This window comes from Mesoplodon bidens, assembly GCF_964165515.1.
Source record: "Mesoplodon bidens genome assembly, chromosome: 13".
Taxonomy (NCBI): domain Eukaryota; kingdom Metazoa; phylum Chordata; class Mammalia; order Artiodactyla; family Ziphiidae; genus Mesoplodon; species Mesoplodon bidens.
The window spans coordinates 34,636,759-34,656,187 of record NC_138169.1 but is presented as its reverse complement, the minus strand read 5'-3'; positions in this window follow the sequence as shown (position 1 = coordinate 34,656,187).

Genomic DNA, 19,429 nt, shown 5'->3' with positions numbered 1-19,429 from the left:
TTTTTTGCGGTACGCGGGCCTCTCACTGCTGTGGCCTCTCCCGTTGCGGAGCACAGGCTCCGGACGCGCAGGCTCAGCGGCCATGGCTCACGGGCCCAGCCGCTCCGTGGCATGCGGGATCCTCCCGGACCGGGGCACGAACCCGTGTCCCCTGCATCGGCAGGCGGACTCCCAACCACTGCGCCACCAGGGAAGCCCTGAACCACCTTCTAGAACTCAGTAAAGACAGGCTGTCTAAGGAATACATTTGGGTTTCCCAAGGGTGCTGATGTAAATTGCAAATTAAAATCCAAGAAAAGGGGCTTCCCTGGTGGCACAGTGGTTGAGAGTCCGCCTGCCCATGCAGGGGACATGGGTTCGTGCCCCGGTCCGGGAAGATCCCACATGCCACGGAGCAGCTGGGCCCGTGAGCCATGGCCGCTGAGCCTGCACGTCCGGAGCCTGTGCTCCGCAACGGGAGAGGCCACAGCAGTGAGAGGCCCCGCGTACCGCAAAAAAAAAAAAAAAATCCAAGAAAAGTAAAACAAACAGAAGATCATTTACTCGTGCTGTCAATCAGTGATCACCCAGATTTTTAGGGTTAACATTTATAACTCTAAAAATGTTTTATTTAAACATCAAATAATGAGTTTTGAAAGGGGAGAGACAAGTGAAAATTTTCTAAGAAAACTACATACATGGTCTTATTAACTTTTTCGATCTATGATGTACTTTCTATAGCCCTAACACAAATTGCCCTGCAGGAAGTAGTCAAAATGTTTTGATATTTCTTATTTCTATGAATAACAAAATGAATATTTGACAAGAGAAATTGTAATACAGTTGTGTTTCAGTTATTATTCAGATCTTATTAATCTTGTAAAAACTCAAAAGCATAGTAAGTGGAGGAATAGGAAGACAGGGGAATGTGGGTTTCATTTTGAAACAAATACTTCCTCTTATCCCAAGATACTGGACTTTGACGATACAAGGAATCTAATTCAAAAATTTACACAATGTGTGATGGTATCTAGGCATCCTGCCCTCAGTCTTGTGCAGGCAGATAATATAAATGGAAACCAAAACACAGACTGAGAAGATGCCAGCCTTCATTAGACATGCAGTGGAAGGTATTTATACAACTAACAACAGAGCTGCTGGCATTTCTCTGGTTTGGCCTAGGGAAGAGGTGCCCCTGGGAGGCCGTGACTTTTTTTTCTTGGTGTTATACCCTTCGGTGTGGACTTTACCATTAAAAAACTATTAAATATTCACTGAAGCACAGTGTCTACAGAACTTTCCAAACCAGATGGCCCAATGATGTACTAAAAACTAGCTTTCCAAATTACAGCTATTACCTGGTGTGATAGGTATATACTCCTTAAAGAATACATTTTGGATTATTTCTCATATACACACAAACAAATTTAATGCCAACAATAGGTCTCAGGCATTACAACAAGGGAGGTACAGTTGTATCTACCATAAGAAACACAAGTATGGTGCTATGTAGTACTTTATGTTTCACTATTAATTCACACTGAGTTGATAGTTAAAAACTTTTCTTTTTTTTTTGGCCACGCTGTGTGGCTTGCAGGATCTTAGTTCCCTGACCAGGGATCAAACCTGGGCCCCTGGCAGTGGAAGTGCGGAGTCCTAACCACTGGACCCACCAGGGAATTCCCGATAGTTGAAATCTTTTCCTAGCAAAAGCAAGCCCAAGAAGGTCCTAGCCCTATACACGCTGAGAAATTTAATGAATACTGATAATTATAGATGTGAGAAAAAACTATGAAGCACTGATCTTAAAGGAAGAGCATCACAAACGCGAAAAAGTTCAAATTGCAAAGAAATAAAATTAGAAAGGGAAAGTATTTTGGCAAAGCTGCCTCCAGGGTAGCAGTTCCCAAATTTGAGCTGTATGTTAGAATTGCTGGGGGCACTGTTTAAAATACATTTGTCAGAGTCCTATATACAGACTTTGACTCAGTAGGTGACAAATATTTTTGCCAAAATCCCAGCAATGTACAGAAATCACTGCTAGATTGCTTTCATCTAAAACATTACAAATAGGTATTTTCAATCCATTTTCTGCCATCAATGAGCTCAATGTTCAAAGCTGAATAGCACAAGTAATATGGAATTGCCCTAATTAAGCAGAGCTAGCAATCAAAAAAATGGGCCTGAGCAATGAGAAACTTATCCTTTTTATCAAAATTATTAATTTTTCTCATTGTTTGTTTAATATTTTAATTACATAGACAGTAACTGATTGCTTTTGGAAAACAGAAGTAAAAGCAAAAAGCCTAATCACCCATTATCAAAATGGTCATTAACTGCCACTGCCGTGAAATTTTATTTTTTTGTGTTTTTTAAATTTTATTGGATTATAGTTGATTTATATGATTTTTTTTTGCTGTTTGAATATATATATGTTTTTAAATCAGATCATTAGAGTTGTTCTAGCGAGATTTTTATGTAGCAACAAATGAACATTCTGTATGTTGTCAGTCTCATATTTTTGTGATTTATCTTTGTTCATACAATAAAACATTCACTAGTCTCTCATTATTGAAAAAATTTAGAAGAAAAATATCTATGATAAATAGTGTTCTTTGATTATATCCTTAACAATAAATATTTCCCTATATATTTCCAGGAATGGGCTTGGAGGTTAAGTACACACACACACATACACAATTGTATCACATTTTCTTGCAAGTAAAAATTAGGCAAGATAGAATTTTCAGGACAACCTCTTTTCCCCAACTGGGAAACAGAAGCCACGGAAGGGAGAAACAGGCTAAAAAGACAGTGAGGAACAGTGTGAGATGGGACCAAATGCCTAGTAGACGAGGCCCATCATTGCTTTCAGCACCAGCTGATGTCTGTCTCCATCTTCCCAGGGACTAACAAAGGCCTGAGTGAGCAGAGAAGATCCTGTAGCCCACATACGAATTCCTATGGAAGGGATAGCTTTGGAATTTTGAATATTATCACTTACTCAATTAGATAAAGCTGTACTTACAATACACGCAGTATTCCAAAGAACACAGGAAAAAGGAGATGGAATCTATGGTGGGTCAAGGTGCTATTTAAGGACAAAGGTAATTATGATTCTAATGCCTGGAAGCTGCCATGTACATGTCTTCCTTCTCTGCCTAGAACAAGATGATAGAAGCAAATGGGAAAAGCAGGAACTGACTCCAATAATGAAGCATGTGATTATCACACATATGCATTTGGGAACAGAGAAAACACTGCCTGAAAATATACCTCCCAAAAATGCCTGTGATGGAGTCAGTTAGTGGACAGTCCAATTTGGCTCAGAAACAAGTCTCTTCATTTGCAGGAGAAGGGATAGGTAAGATCCAATCTGCATGTTAAATTCAATAGCATCAACAGAGATCATAGCTACGATTAAAGTAAGAACACTACTTCAGGCAAAATCAGATTAAACAATACTGATTCATTTAAAAGCAGAGTGTTCTGGAGATTTCCACATGCAAAGACAAAACCATTAGGTTACAGAACACCAAATTCTCTAGACCTTACGTCATTATTAAGATTCATTTTTATTCAGACATGGATAAAACCATTTGGCATTTGTTAAAGAGGTTATGGTTTCATGTGTTTTCCTGAATTCAGAATCAATATCTTTATGACAAAAAGCTTTAGCTCAGAAAAACCCTTAGAGCATTTAAAATCACAAAAGTAGCATTTCAGTGGTTTTCTGCAGCCCATTTCCCACCTGTACCCCTACTACACCCTACCAAAGAGAGAATTCAATGTTTTAAGAATAAGGTTGATCACTTTAAAAAAACACATTCCTACTTCATTTCCTGAATTTAATACATGTTTAGGAGATTCTCTCCTAGGAGAGAACAGACTTAAAATTTAATGCATAAAAGTTATGATTTCAGGGCTTCCCTGGTGGCGCAGTGGTTGAGAGTCCGCCTGCCGATGCAGGGGACACGGGTTCGTGCCCCTATCCCGGAAGATCCCACATGCCGCGGAGCGGCTGGGCCCGCGAGCCATGGCCGCGGAGCCTGTGTGTCCGGAGCCTGTGCTCCGCAACGGGAGAGGCCACAGCAGTGAGAGGCCCGCGTACAGCAAAAAAAAAAAAAAAAAAAAAAAAAAAAAAAAAAGTTATGATTTCATTATAGTAGGTGAACAGGTAAAACTAATAGTCTATCTACAAGGATAGATCAAATACAAACTTATTAAGGGCCTGATCCACTTTAGGAATACTGGTTGGACAAATCGTCATTTACTTAGAAATTATGTAATTATACCCTTATTCTGCCAACTGTCTAAAATTAGAGCAAATCAGGTGCATTGGGTATTCTCTCAGGTTACAGAATAATTTAACTTGGGGGTATACCAAAAATGTATGTCTTTTAAATTTTGTATCTTCTTTTTCTTTGTCTCCATCGTGTTCCCTCCCATCCCCAACTACAAGCAAATCAGCGAGTTATAAATTCCAAGGGTTTAAATCAAGCCAAATGTTGGAGTATCTCATACCCACAGTTTTTGTTTGAGACACGCCTTTGTTTTTCACTTGTGAGTCAAGAACCTTCCTTGGCATCACATTCACAGTCTTTTATCAGCTGATTCAAAATAACTCTCCTCACCTCACTTCCTGTTCATCCTTCTGAAAATCTCCTATTTTCTAATCAGGCCAAACTACACATTCCTCCCAGATGGACCACGCTTTCTACGTTCTATTCCCAGCTAAGATGCCTTCCCAGACGTTTACCACTTATCCTTCTAGACACAACATGAATGTCCCAATCTCCCTGATGGCATCCTTGATCCCACAGGCTAGGAGTCAGGGTTTAGTGAGAAAACCACACATGTCCTCTGGGATCATTCAGAGCTGGTGCAAGGGGTGGATAGGATGAGGTATGCATGGCATCCAGCATGGTGCAGATACTCAAATACCTCCGTGTCTGTACTCTTTCTGCCCCTGTGGTTCCAAAGGAATCCCCGTTCACCTGCATGATAGCACCCACCACACTGCACCGGGGTTATCTGGTTATATGACTAATAGTGGCCCCAGTGCCCGATTCTTAGATGGGTGTCAACAAACGTTTGTTGGGTCGTGCTGTATTATGCTTCCAAAAGACAGATCGTGCCTTATTCCCCAGAGCACACTGTCTAATACTTAGTAGGAGCACAAAAAATGATTCTTGAGATAGTGAATGAGTAAAATATTCAGAAGACTGATTTTTCTAGCAGTGTTTAGGGGTGGGGACAGAATAGTAAGATGACAGACAGATAGACAAACAGATTTCAGACAAAGGAACAAATGAATAGAGGTCAAGGAACCATAATACTAAGTGAGCTGGTACCACTTCATCTGGCTCTATCACTTACACACTTCAGGAAAATTACATAAACTCTCTAATCTTCTATTTCATTATCTGTAAAGTGGGGGTAAAAAAGGCACTTAGCTCTTAGGTCTGTTCATAAAACCAAATAAAGGTAGGTAAAGTTCCATTTGGGTGGTCTGGTTTATTTGCTCATTGCTAGCGTGGTGAGCTGCATACCTGCAACATAAGTTTACGCTTAATCACTGTTAGTTTCTATTGTCACATATATTTCTGAGAAACCTCTTCCTGTACTCAAGAAAGGCTTTTTGTACGTGTGTTTAAGATGCTAATGATTAAAGCAGGAGAGTCAACTGAGCCAGTATTTACTAAGTGTTTACTATGGTCTAGGCATCCATCATTTCATTTATCTTTATTGCATTATACAATTTTAGCTGTGAGGAAACACGCTAAAAGGAAAACAATGGGTGCAAGGTTAATCAGGAAGAAAGAGTAAAAACTGAGATTCTCACTTATAATCTGGGCTCTCAGCAAATATGCAAGACTCAAGGCAACTTTTGTGAAGACAGACACACATTATGGCCCAGTCTCCTCTTGTCCTGATTTTGCTTAGACTTTCCCTTATTATCACTGTATGCATTACCTTTCTTTCCATTCCTTATTAATTATAAATTCACTGAGGACAGAGATTGTGTCACTCACCTTTACAGCCCTCCCCAAACTGGCGTACACACACACGTGCACCCACAGGCATACAACACACAAATGTAGAAGACAAGGTGAAAGACGAGCTCCATTTTGGTGGAAAAAACACAGCAGACTAAAGGAAAGCCTGACCTCAGAACCACGCTAGCAATGAGCAAATAAACCAGACCACCCAAATGGAACACATTAAGAGTTACACATTCTCTGGTGCAATTACTTGAATTTCTACAATCTGGAACTCAGTTAGTTCTTCCACCTTCCATCTTGAATCCTTTTATAGTTTAATTCCAGTTTCTTTCTCTCCTAAATCCTTCAGTTAATACCACTTTCAGCCTGGCTGCCTTGATGAATAGCTCTGTAATATCTACATTCTCCGCCGGAGGAAACATTTCTTGTTCCAAAAATAATTCTCTACCATTAGATGTTGGCAACCTCAGCTTCAGGAGAATAAATAACTACCTGAGACCACATTCCTGAGGACAGGCTACGGCCCTTAGAAACCCTCTTTTCCTATCTTCCCCCATCACCTGTGGACTAATGGGTAGAACGGGTGGCATCTGCCCGAGCGGCTCCCTGTGCCTGGCAAAGCAGCCACTTCCTGCTCAGACAATGGATGGCTTTAAACTTCCAACAGCTTTAATCCCCAAAGAGCACTTCGCCATAAGTGGTGCGTCATCTGGAGTTATTCTCCAAGTAACGGCACTCGTATTTCACCTCAACTCAGTGTGGGATAGGTTACGTGTATTAGTTTGGGTTAGCTGGGGACTCTGTCTGGCTATGGCTCACCTAATAATCATGATAGTTAAAATTTTTGAACACCTTTTATGTAGTAGGTGTCATACAAAGCACTAGGTATATATTATTTTTATCTTCTAAGAGAACAAGAAATGTGTGCCGATGTTACAAGCAAGGAATCTGGGGCTCCAAGAGGTTCACTAAGGTTTAGCATCCAGAGAAGATGCTACCAAATAGCAAAGGAGGAATTCCCAGGCCGGTGAGTCTGAGTGTGAGGACGCCCTCGCTTTATACCACACAGCACTGTGACCTGGAGAAGACGCAGCTCTGCGTCATAGCACCTCAGAAGCTCTGTGCCCTGGACAAAAGGTTATGGAAGTATAATATGGGAAGTACACGTGGGAAAATGCGCAACTCCTTATTAAAACCTATTCGTGAAGAGAAAATATAAAAAGACTTAATTAGAAATGGTTAATGGCTGTCATTTTCACATATCCACTATACCCACTGTGGGGAAACAATGGTCTCTGGTTCTTTTATTATCCCTGGTTATTTTCACACTTTCACAGGGTCCCGAGCCTTCTGAGCAAAGGGTACTGTGGGGATCTTTGCATCTCAGACAGCCTGAGGAGCTAGAGATAGGATCTCCATTAGGATAGAGAGCACTGGAGACAAAGCCAGCTCCTTCCTAAGTCTCTGGAAGAGATTTGCTTACACTCTAGGATAAGGGAAAATCAATCTCTTCCTCTCTCTGTAATAGAGGGCAGGCAGATGGCCCAGCAACCAATAAAAGCTCAGAGTCTCCTAACTGAGGTGTTCCTCTGCTATGATGCAAACCTATTGCAAGTGCAGGTAAACATCCAGCCTCAGAGCACTGCCCTGGGCAGACTGGGGTGTGTGGAGCACGAACCAGAGTGAAGACAGTTCTCTGGCTGCCGCTTGTGCTGTAATAAACCATCTATGTCTCTAACCTAGGGTATACTGTCTTCTACTACTATTGATATATGTGCATGGAACTGTGGCAGGCTCAACTGTTAGCTTGCAAGCAGGGTACTTTGAGAGCCTCCTCAGTTTCTGAATTAACACAGAGGTTCTTAAAGTGGGTTCCTAGACCAGCTGCATTAGCATCCCTTGGAAACTTGTTACAGAAGCAAATGACTGGGTCTTAGCCCAGATCTACTGGAATCAGTAACTCTGGGGTTGAAGCTTCACAATTTCTTCTTTAATAAGCCATTCAAGGAATCTGATACACAATAAAATTTATGAACCTCTGAAATATACTTTATTCATGTATTTCTAGTCATAATAATTCCATTGAAAAGTGCCTTGCTCACATAAATTTATTTTGAAAGAACACCCAACAGGTCTATCTTTAAAGCACTTTGGATTTCTTGGAAGAAATCACTCCTATGTGTAAATCACTCCTATGTGTTTTGAGTTGTTATTTGAAAATTCCCTAATGTAGTACAAACGCTACCTTCATGACCATGATTTAGCACTAGTCAAAGAGTTGCCTCAACTCTAAATTTATTACTTAGTCGAGCCAAAAAGAATCTGTATTGAGCATCTGTGAAAATGAAAAGCTCATTTTGTCATACTGTCTCTAAGCAGAAATGTCTTGCTTTTTAAAATATAATTATTGATTTTTAAAAATTGTGATGATTCATCATACAAAGCTCAGAGTATATAAAAGAATGAAAAAACTAAACGCTATTAACATCTGCTCTAAATTCTTCCAGAATGTTTTTGCCAAAAAAGATTACCTAAGGATAATATCAGATATCAGGTTTTACTGGCTGTACAGTAATCTTATGAACTATAATTTGTTTATAACCAATCCATCCTCTACTGTATGATAGAAAAATTTATATGTTTTAAACTTTTATTGCAAAAAATATTGTCCAGGGGTAGAAGTAATTTCTTAAGATAACTTCAATCAGAAAATTATTAAAACTAATAAGAGATCACTAAATGTTTAATTACAAACAATCCATAGCTTTCCTGTGTACCAATAAATCCACTCAGAACCTTCCAAAGAAACACAATCTCATTTGTAATAGCAAAGTTTCTTTCTCATTCATGTGATAAAGCTTTGCCCGTGTCTTTACGTGTAAAAAAAAAAAAAAAAAAAAAAAGTGGAACTTTTCATTTCAGACTAGCCTTTTACATAAAGCATATAGATAAATATTGCTTTTTGATTCATTCTAAAAGGGTTTGTTTTTCAAGAGAGAATTTAATCCACAATGGTAACAATATTTCATCTTATTCTTCCATCTTATTTATGACTGTTGATATGATTATTATTATAGCACTTCTTGACTGATTTTGCTAAAATAAGTTTCTAAAAAGTCCTAGGGGCTTCCCTGGTGGCGCAGTGGTTGAGAGTCCACCTGCCGATGCAGGGGACACGGGTTCGTGCCCCGGTCCGAGAAGATCCCACATGCCGCAGAGCGGCTGGGCCCGTGAGCCATGGCCGCTGAGCCTGCGCGTCCAGAGCCTGTGCTCTGCAATGGGAGAGGCCACAACAGTGAGAGGCCCGCGTACCCCCCCCAAAAAAAAAAGTCCTTAACCACTTATAAATTATGCCTACCAATTGTATTCTACTATGGTTTACCTATAAATTTTTAAGTCGTTCTATCAATGTCAAACGCAAGACAAAACCTTGAGCAGAATTTCCCTCACTGTTTTCCAACACCTATTCCCACACCACATACAAACACACCCACAAACACATACCTCATGCTCCTCCTGATTTTACAATTTAAAAAATCCTGTATTTTTTTCTCCATAAATCCTTTTTTAATATTTGCATTAAACGTCACACCCATGTTAACAACAGTAGTCTAGACTTGACTCTGAGCTCTAATACTGTTACTGCTCACCACTATTTTTGCTCTAAAATGTCTTCCCTTTCAGAGAATTTAGATCGGATAAAATAGTTCAAGTGTCTTCTTCATGGCATATATATGGAGATGTGATTCATTCTGAGTCCTGACATGTGGAAACAGGTTTTGTTCTGTCATCGCCCCCTGAATGATAGGTCCATTATTGATCTGTAAGAATTCTTTCTATATTCTTGCACATTAGGGTCTTTGTGCAATTTCCTTTGGAGAAAGCACTCCCCCACTTCCAAAGTTAGGCATTTTTTGATCATTCAATTCTCAGATCAAAGGTCACCAAAGATATTCAATGACTCGATCATTCTGTCCTGTTTAATTTTCTTGGTGGCACTTACCACTAAGTAAAATGATCTCATTTACGTATCTGTTTATAGGTTATTTCCACCCACTAGAATTTTAAGAGCTGGAACCTTTTCTGTTGACTGCTGGATTCTCAGCTCCCAGAATAGTGACTGGTCCACAGGGGCCATGGAAAAAAATGAAGGAATGAATGGAGTCCAGTTGGTCCAATACTGGCAAGTCATTTGCGTGGCTTCTGCTCATTTCTTTCTTTCTGAGCCAAAAGAAGAAAGGCTTTTTTTCTATTCAGCCTTAACACTATTAAATAAATGCATTCATAAATTCAATTAACTCAATAAATATTGAAAAGGAACAGACACTGAAGTCAAGAAGCTCCTGGGCTGAGTGTGCATGTAGGGCCAGATGAGGGGGTGAGTGGGGGGGAGAGGATAGGAATGGAAGAAGGGAGGAAGACGAGCAAAGTTACGATAACAACAACAAGAAGAAACAATAACAACAATAAAACCCACCAGAGGTCACATGGAGTCCAGAAGGATGTGTTTTATATATACGCTGTCCCAGATAAGACTCCCAACAATTTTCTAACTGAAGTAACATAGTCATTCCAACTTTACAAACAATAAAATCATGCTCAGAGAGATATGATAACATTCTCAGTATCTGAGAGTCAGTAATCTGAAGTAGCCATTTCTGTCTTTCTGACTCCAAAGCCCATGTTTTTAATCACTTCACAACATTACCTATCACTTCCAATGGTAAAACAAAACAAAGCAACCTACAAAAGAAAGAAGAAGACAGTGTGTGAAAACTGGGAGGAGAGTCCAGGGAAACGTGACATAACGACTGTTTACTTGTCAGGGGAAATTTAGGTTTTATTTTGGGGGAAGTTGCTGAGTACGGGGATAGTCTCAGGAATGATGCCACTTCTGAAACATCATATAGAGGGAATTACAGAAGTGGGGATGATAGCAAGGAAATTTCGAATCTGGAAAGTGATGGATGACTGATAAAGGCATAATCAGATTAGAGGAAGGCACTGCCTAAGCTCTGAGTGAAGGAAGCTTACTGGCAAGTGAATTCACATGTCTCATGCCCCAGGTTCTCAGGAAAGTGAATTACAAGAGGGGTACACGTGGAGTGGTTGATACAGACCCTACACTGGAAGCAAGGAGATTGCAGTTGGTTTTCCTTTTTCAAACAATCAGATGACTGTCCCTCCACAAATTTTAACATAATTATATTAGAAGGATATTAGAATTAAAAGAGAGAGAGAGAAAGCGTGAGAGAGCGTGTGTGTGTGTGTGTGTGTGTGTGTGTGTGTGTGTGTCTGGGGCCAGTACACTGTGCTTTCCCAACCTGAGTCTCCTCAGGGTGCACCGTTGGTGGGGGGATAGCTGCAGTGGCTGAGGGCTTAAGGATGGGCATCCCCTTTCCATCCTGACTTCCCTCAGGGTTCACCATGGGGTGGGGCAGCTGTAATGCAATGGCCTGATGGATGCAACATCTTTATTTACTGATATGGCAGGCAACATTCTTCATTCACATTACTCATGTATGCACATGAGGAAACTGAACCTTACAGAGACTAAGTAACTTGAGGAAGACTGTGCATCTGACACGTAGCCAAGTGGGCATGTGATGTGACCCCAGGACTGTCCTGTCCTGAGCCCAAGTTCCTCCCTATTGGACTGTTGCCTTTGCTCTATGTTTAAACTGCTTGCTGCCTAAATATCTGTAGCCAAATACAGGTACCCTATAGCCATGTGCTGATTTCCACTAAACAATAAATATAAATTTCTTTGGAGCCACATAAAAAGCAGCTAATGGATATACCAGAAACATGAAATAGGGATCAAAACTACCATAATTAACAGCTTCTCTTTAATTCACCGATTGTATACTATAATAGTTAACCTCCAATGATGTTTGCAATTTTATGGAAGATAAACTGACCTAGAAAACCCTAAGTAAAAAGAGAATTCGCTACTTTGGTACTATATGTATAACTTTAAATATCTTTTTCTTTTTTTCAGGTGTAGGAAAATCATCAAACCTTTCCATCAGATTAAAATAAAAATGCAGGCAGAGGACCTTCAAGATGGTGGAGGAGTAAAACATGGAGATCACCTTCCTCCCCACAAATACATCAAAAATACATCTACATGTGGAACAACTCCTACAGAACACCTACTGAACACTGGCAGAAGACCTCAGACTTCCCAAAAGGCAAGAAACTCCCCACGTACCTGGGTAGGGCAAAAGAAAAAAGAAAGAACAGAGACAAAAGAATAGGGATGGGACCTGCACCTCTGGGAGGGAGCTGCGAAGGAGGAAAAGTTTCCATACACTAGGAAGCCCCTTCACTGGTGGAGACTGCGGGTGGCAGGGGGGAAGCTTCAGAGCCACGGAGGAGAGCACAGCAACAGGGGTGCGGAGGGCAAAGCAGAGAGATTCCCGCACAGAGGATTGCTGTCGACCAGCACTCACCAGCCCTAGAGGCTTGTCTGCTCACCTGCCGGGGTGGGCGGGGTTGGGAGCTGAGGCTCGGGCTTCGGAGGTCAGATCCCAGGGAGAGGACTGGGGTTGGCTGCATGAACACAGCCTGAAGAGGGCTAGTGCACCACAGCTAGCCAGGAGGGAGTTGGGAAAAGTCTGGAACTGCCTAAGAGGCAAGAGACCACTGTCCATTGTTTCCTGGTGTGTGAGGAGCGGGGATTCAGAGCACCACCTAAACAAGCCCCAGAGATGGGCGCAAACCTCAGCTATCAGTGCGGACACCAGAGATGGGTATGAAACACTAAGGCTGCTGCTGCAGCCACCAAGAAGCCTGTGTGCAAGCACAGGTCACTACCCACACCTCACCTCCCGGGAGCCTGTGCAGCCCACCACAGCCACAGTCCCGTGATCCAGGGACAATTTCCCCGGGAGAACACACAAGGTGCCTCAGGCTGCTGCAACATCACGCTGGCCTCTGCCGCCACAGGCTCGCCCTGCATTCTGTACCCCTCCCTCCCCCAAGCCTGAGTGAGCCAGAGCCCCCGAATCAGCTGCTCCTTTAACCCCGTCCTGTCTGGGCAGGAAAAGATGCCTGAGGGCAACCTACACGCAGAGGTGGGGCTGAAACCAAAGCTGAAACCCAGTAGTGTGCGAACAAAGAAGAGAAAGGGAAATTTCTCCATGCAGCCTCAGGAGCAGCAGATTAAATCCCCACAATCAACTTGATGTACCCTGCATCTGTGGAATACTTGAATAGACAACAAATCAACCCAAAAGGGAGGCAGTGGACCTTGAGAGCAACTGTAGACTTGGGGTTTGCTGTCTGCGAATGACTTGTTTCTGATTTTTATGTTTATCTTAGTATAGTTTTTAGTGCTTGTTATCATTGGTGCATTTGCTTATTGGTTTGGTTGCTCTCTTTTTTAAAAATTATTACTTTTTAAATTTGTAAATTTTAATAATTATATTTATTTTTTAAATAATTTTACTTATTTATTTATTTATTTTTCTTTCTTTCTTTCTTTCTTTTTTTCTCCCTTACCTTCTGAGCCGTGTGGCTGCCAGGGTCTTGGTGCACCGACCTGGTGTCAGGCTTGAGCCTCTGAAGTGGGAGAGCCGAGTTCAGGACACTGGACCACGAGAGACCTCCCAGCCACACATAATATCAACTAGCAAGAGCTCTCCCATAATATCAGTTAGCAAGAGCTCTCCAAGAGATCTCTGCCTCACTGCTAAGACCCAGCTCTACCCAACAGACAGCAAGCTCCGGTGCTGGAGGCCCCTTGCCAAACAACTAGCAAGGCAGGAACACAACCCCACCCATTATCAGAGAGGCTGCCTAAAATCATACTAAGTTCACAGACACCCCAAAACACATCACTGGGCACAGCCCTGCCAACCAGAAAGACAAGATCCAGCCCCATCCACCAAAACACAGGCACCAGTCCCCTCCACCAGGAATCCTACACAATCCACTGAACCAACCTTACACACTGGGGGCAGACACCAAAAACAATGGGAACTACTAAACTGCAGCCTGTGAAAAGGAGACCCCAAACACATTAAGTTAGGCAAAATGAGAAGACACAAATATGCAACAGATGAAAGAGCAAGGTAAAAACCCACCAGACCAAACAAATGAAGAGGAAATAGGAAGTCTGCCTGAAAAAGAAATCACAGTAATGATAGTAAGGATAATCCAAAATCTTGGAAATAGAATGGAGAAAATACAAGAAATGTTTAGCAAGGACATTTAAAGAGCAAACAAACAATGATGAACAACACAATAAATGAAATTAAAAATTCCCTAGAAGGAATCAATAGCAGAATAACTGAGGCAGAAGAACGGATAAGTGACCTGGAAGATAAAATAGTGGAAATAACTACCGCAGGGCAGAATACAGAAAAAAAAATGAAAAGAATTGTGGACAGTCTCAGAGACCTCTGGGACAACATAAAACGCACCAATATTCAAATTATAGAGGTCCAAGAAAAAGAAAGGGTCTGAGAAAATATTTGGAGATTATATTTGAAATATTTGAAAACTTCCTTAAAATGGGAAAAGAAATAGTCAATCAAGTCCAGGAAGCACAGAGAGTCCCATACAGGATAAATCCAAGGAGAAACATGCCAAGACACATTATCAATCAAACTGTCAAAAATTAAATACAAAGAAAAAATATTAAAAGCATCAAGGGAGAAACAATAAATAACATACAAGGGAATCCCCATAAGGTTAACAGCTGAATAATCAGCAGAAACTGTGCAAGCCAGAAGGGACTGGTAGGACATATTTAAAGTGATGAAAGGGAAAAACCTACAACCAAGATTATTCTACCTAGCAAGGATCTCATTCAGATTCGACGGACAAATTAAAACCATTACAGACAAGCAAAAGCTAAGAGAATTCAGCACCACCAAACCAGCTTTACAACAAATGCTAAAGGAACTTCTCTAGGCAGGAAACACAAGAGAAGGAAAAGACCTACAATAACAAACCCAAAGCAATTAAGAAAATGGTAATAGGAACATACATATCAATAAGTACCTTAAATGTAAATGGATTAAATGCTCCAACCAAAAGACATAACACTGGCTGAATGGATACAAAAACAAGACCCATATATATGCTGTCTACAAGAGACCCACTTCAGACCTAGGGACACATATGGACTCAAAGTGAAGGGATAGAAAAAGATATTCCATGCAAATGGAAATCAAAACAAAGCTGGAGTAGCAATTTTCATATCAGAAAAAATAGACTTTAAAACAAAGACTATTATAAGAGACAAAGAAGGATAATACATAATGATCAAGGGATAAACCCAAGAAGAAAATACGACAATTATAAATATTTATGCACCCAACATAGGAGCACCTCAATACATAAGGCAAATGCTAACAGCCATAAAAAGGGAAATTGTCAGTAACACAATCAGAGTAGGGGATTTTAATACCCCACATTCACCAATGGACAGATCATCCAAAATGAAAATAAAGAAGGAAACAGAAGGGCTTCCCTGGTGGCGCAGTGGTTGAGAGTCCGCCTGCCGATGCAGGGGACACGGGTTCGTGCCCCGGTCCAGGAGGATCCCACATGCCGTGGAGCAGCTGGGGCCCCATGAGCCATGGCTGCTGAGCCTGCACGTCCGGAGCCTGTGCTCCGCAACGGGAGAGGCCACAACAGTGAGAGGCCTGCATACCGCAAAAAAAAAAAAAAAAAGGAAACACAAGCTTTAAATGACACACTAAAAAGATGGGCTTAATTGATATTTATATGGCATTCCATCCAAAAACAACAGAATACACTTTCTTCTCAAGTGCTCATGGAACATTCTCCAGGATAAATCATATCTTGGATCACAAAAAACCCTTGGTAAATTTAGAGAAAACTGAAATCATATCAAGTATCTTTTCCAACCACAATGCTATGATACTAGAGATCAATTACAGGAAAAAAACTATAAAAAATACAAACATATGGAGGCTAAACAATATGCTACTAAATAACCAAGAGATCACTGAAGAAATCAAAGAGGAAATCAAAAATACCTAGAAACAAATGACAATGAAAACATGACCAAAAATCTATGGGATGCAGCAAAAGCAGTTCTTAGAGGGATGTTTATAGCAACAGAATCCTACCTCAAGAAACAAGAAAAATCTCAAATAAACAACCTAACCTTACACCTAAAGCAATTAGAGAAAGAAGAAGAAGAACAACAAAAAAACCCTAAAGGTAGCAGAAGAAAAGAAATCATAAAGATCAGATAAGAAATAAATGAAAAAGAAATAAAGGAAATAGCAAAGATCAATAAAACTAAAAGGTGGTTCTTTGAGAAGATAAAGAAAATTGATAAACAGCTAGCCAGATTCATCAAGAAAAAAAGGGAGAAGACTCATATCACCAGAATTAAAAATGAAAAAGAAGTAACAACTGACACTGCAGAAATACAAAGGATCATGAGAGATTACTACAAGCACCCATATACCAATAAAATGGACAACCTGGGAGAAATGGACAAATTCTTACAAAAGCACAACCTTCTGAGACTGAACCAGGAAGAAATAGAAAAAATACACAGACCAATCACAAGCACTGAAATTGAAACTGTGATTAAAAATATTCCAAGAAAGAAAAGCCCAGGACCAGATGGCTTCACAGGCGAAATCTATCAAACATTTAGAGAAGAGCTAACACCTATCCTTCTCAAACTCTTCCAAAATACAGCAGAGGGAGGAACACTCCCAAACTCATTCTACGAGGCCACCATTACCCTGATAACAAAACCAGACAAAGATGTCACAAAAAAAAGAAAACTAGAAGCCAATATCACTGATGAACATAGATGCAAAAATCCTCCACAAAATACTAGTTAACAGAATCCAACAGCACATTAAAAGAATCATACACCATGCTCAAGTGGGGTTTATACCAGGAATGCAAGGATTCTTCGGTATACGCCCATGAATGTGACACACCATATTAACAAACAGAAGGATAAAAACCATATGATCATCTCAATAGATGCAGAAAAAGCTTTCGACAAAATTCAACAGCCATTTATGATAAAAACTCTTCAGAAAGTAGGCATAGAGGGAACATACCTCAACATAATAAAGGCCATATATGACAAACCCACAGCCAACACCATTCTCAATAGTAAAGAACTGAAACCATTTCCTCTAAGATCAGGAACAAGAGAAGGTTGTCCACTCTCACCACTATTCAACAGAGTTTTGGAAGTTTTAGCCACAGCAATCAGAGAAGAAAAAGAAATAAAAGGAATCCACATCAGAAAAGAAGAAGTAAAGCTATCACTGTTTGCAGATCACATGATACTATACATAGAGAATCCTAAAGATGCTGCCAGAAAACTACTAGAGCTAATCAATGAATTTGGTAAAGTAGCAGGGTACAAAATAAATGCACAGAAATATCTTACATTCCTATACACTACTGATGAAAAATCTGAAAGAGAAATTAAGGAAACACTTCCATTTACCACTGCAACAAAAAGAATAATATATCTATGAATAAACCTACCTAAGGAGGTAAAAAACCTACACTCAGAAAACTATAAGAGACTGATGAAAGAAATTAAAGATGATACAAACAGATGGAGAGATATACCATGTTCTTGGATTGAAAGAATCAACACTGTGAAAATGACTCTACTATCTAAAGCAATCTACAGATTCAATGCAATTCCTATCAAACTACCAGTGGCATTTTTCACAGAACTGGAACAAAAAATTTCACAATTTGTATGGAAACACAGAAGACCCTGAATAGCCAGAGCAATCTTGAGAAAGAAAAACAGAGCTGGAGGAATCAGGCTCCCTGACTTCAGACTATACTACAAAGCTACAGTCATCAAGACAGTATGATACTGGCACAAAAATAGATATACAGATGAATGGAACAGGACAGAAAGCCCAGAGGTAAGCCCACACACATATGATCACCTTATCTTTGATAAAGGAGGCAAGAATATACAATAGAGAAAAGACAGCCTCTTCAATAACTGGTGCTGGGGAAACCGGACCACTACATGTAAAAGAATGAAACTAGAACACTTCCTAGTACCATACACAAAAATAAAATCAAGATGGATTAAAGACCTAAATGTAAGGCCAGACACTATAAAACTCTTAGAGGGAAACACAGGCAGAATAAATCACATAAAGACATAAATCACAGCAAGATCCTTTGTGACCCACCCTAGAGAAATGGAAATAAAAACAAAAATAAACAAATGGGACCCAATGAAACTTAAAAGCTTTTGCACAGCAAAGGAAACCATAAACAAGATGAAAAGACAACCCTCAGAATGGGTGAAAATATTTGCAAATGAAGCAACTGACAAGGGATTAATCTCCAAAATATACAAGCAGCTCAGGCAGCTCAATATCAAAAAAACAAACCACCCAATCCAAAAATGGGCAGAAGACCTAAATAAACATTTCTCCAAAGAAGACATACAGATTGCCAACAAACACATGAAAGGATGCTCAATGTCGCTAATCATTAGAGAAATGCAAATCAGAACTACAATGAGGTATCACCTCACACCGGTCAGAACGGCCATCATCAAAAAAATCTACAAACAATAAATGCTGGAGAGGGTGTGGGGAAAAGGGGACCCACTTGCACCGTTGGTGTGAATGTAAATTGATACAGCCACTATGGAGAACAGTATGGAGGTTCCTTAAAAATCTAAAAATAGAACTACCATATTACCCAGCAATCCCACTACTGGGTATATACCCTGAAAAAACCATAATTCATAAAGAGTCATGGGGCTTCCCTGGTGGCGAAGTGGTTAAGAATCCGCCTGCCAATGCAGGGGACACGGAGTTGAGCCCTGTTCTGGGAAGATCCCACATGCCGCGGAGCAACTAAGCTTGTGCACCACAACTACTGAGCATATGCTCTAGAACCTGCGAGCCACAACTACTGAAGCCCACGCACCTAAGGCCTGTGTTCCACACCAAGAGCAGCCACCACAATGAGAAGCCCACATACCACAACGAAGAGTAGTCTCCTGTCACAACTAGAGAAAGCCCACATGCATCAACAAAGACCCAATGCAGCCAAAAATAAATAAAATAAATAAATTTATTTTAAAAATAGTCATGTACCACAATATTCACTGCAGCACTATTTACACTAGCCAGACATGGAAGCAACCAAAGTGTTCTTTGATTGATGAATAGATAAAGAAGATGTGGCACATATATACAATGTAATATTACTCAGCCATAAAAAGAAACGAAATTGAGTTATTTGTCCTGAGGTGGATGGGCCTAGAGTCTGTCATACAGAGTGAAGTAAGTCAGAAAGAGAAAAACAAATACCGAATGCTAACATATATATGGAATATAAAAAATAAAATGCTTTTGATGATCCTAGGGGCAGGACAGGAATAAAGACACAGATGTAGAGAATGGACTTGAGGACACGGGGAGGGGGAAGAA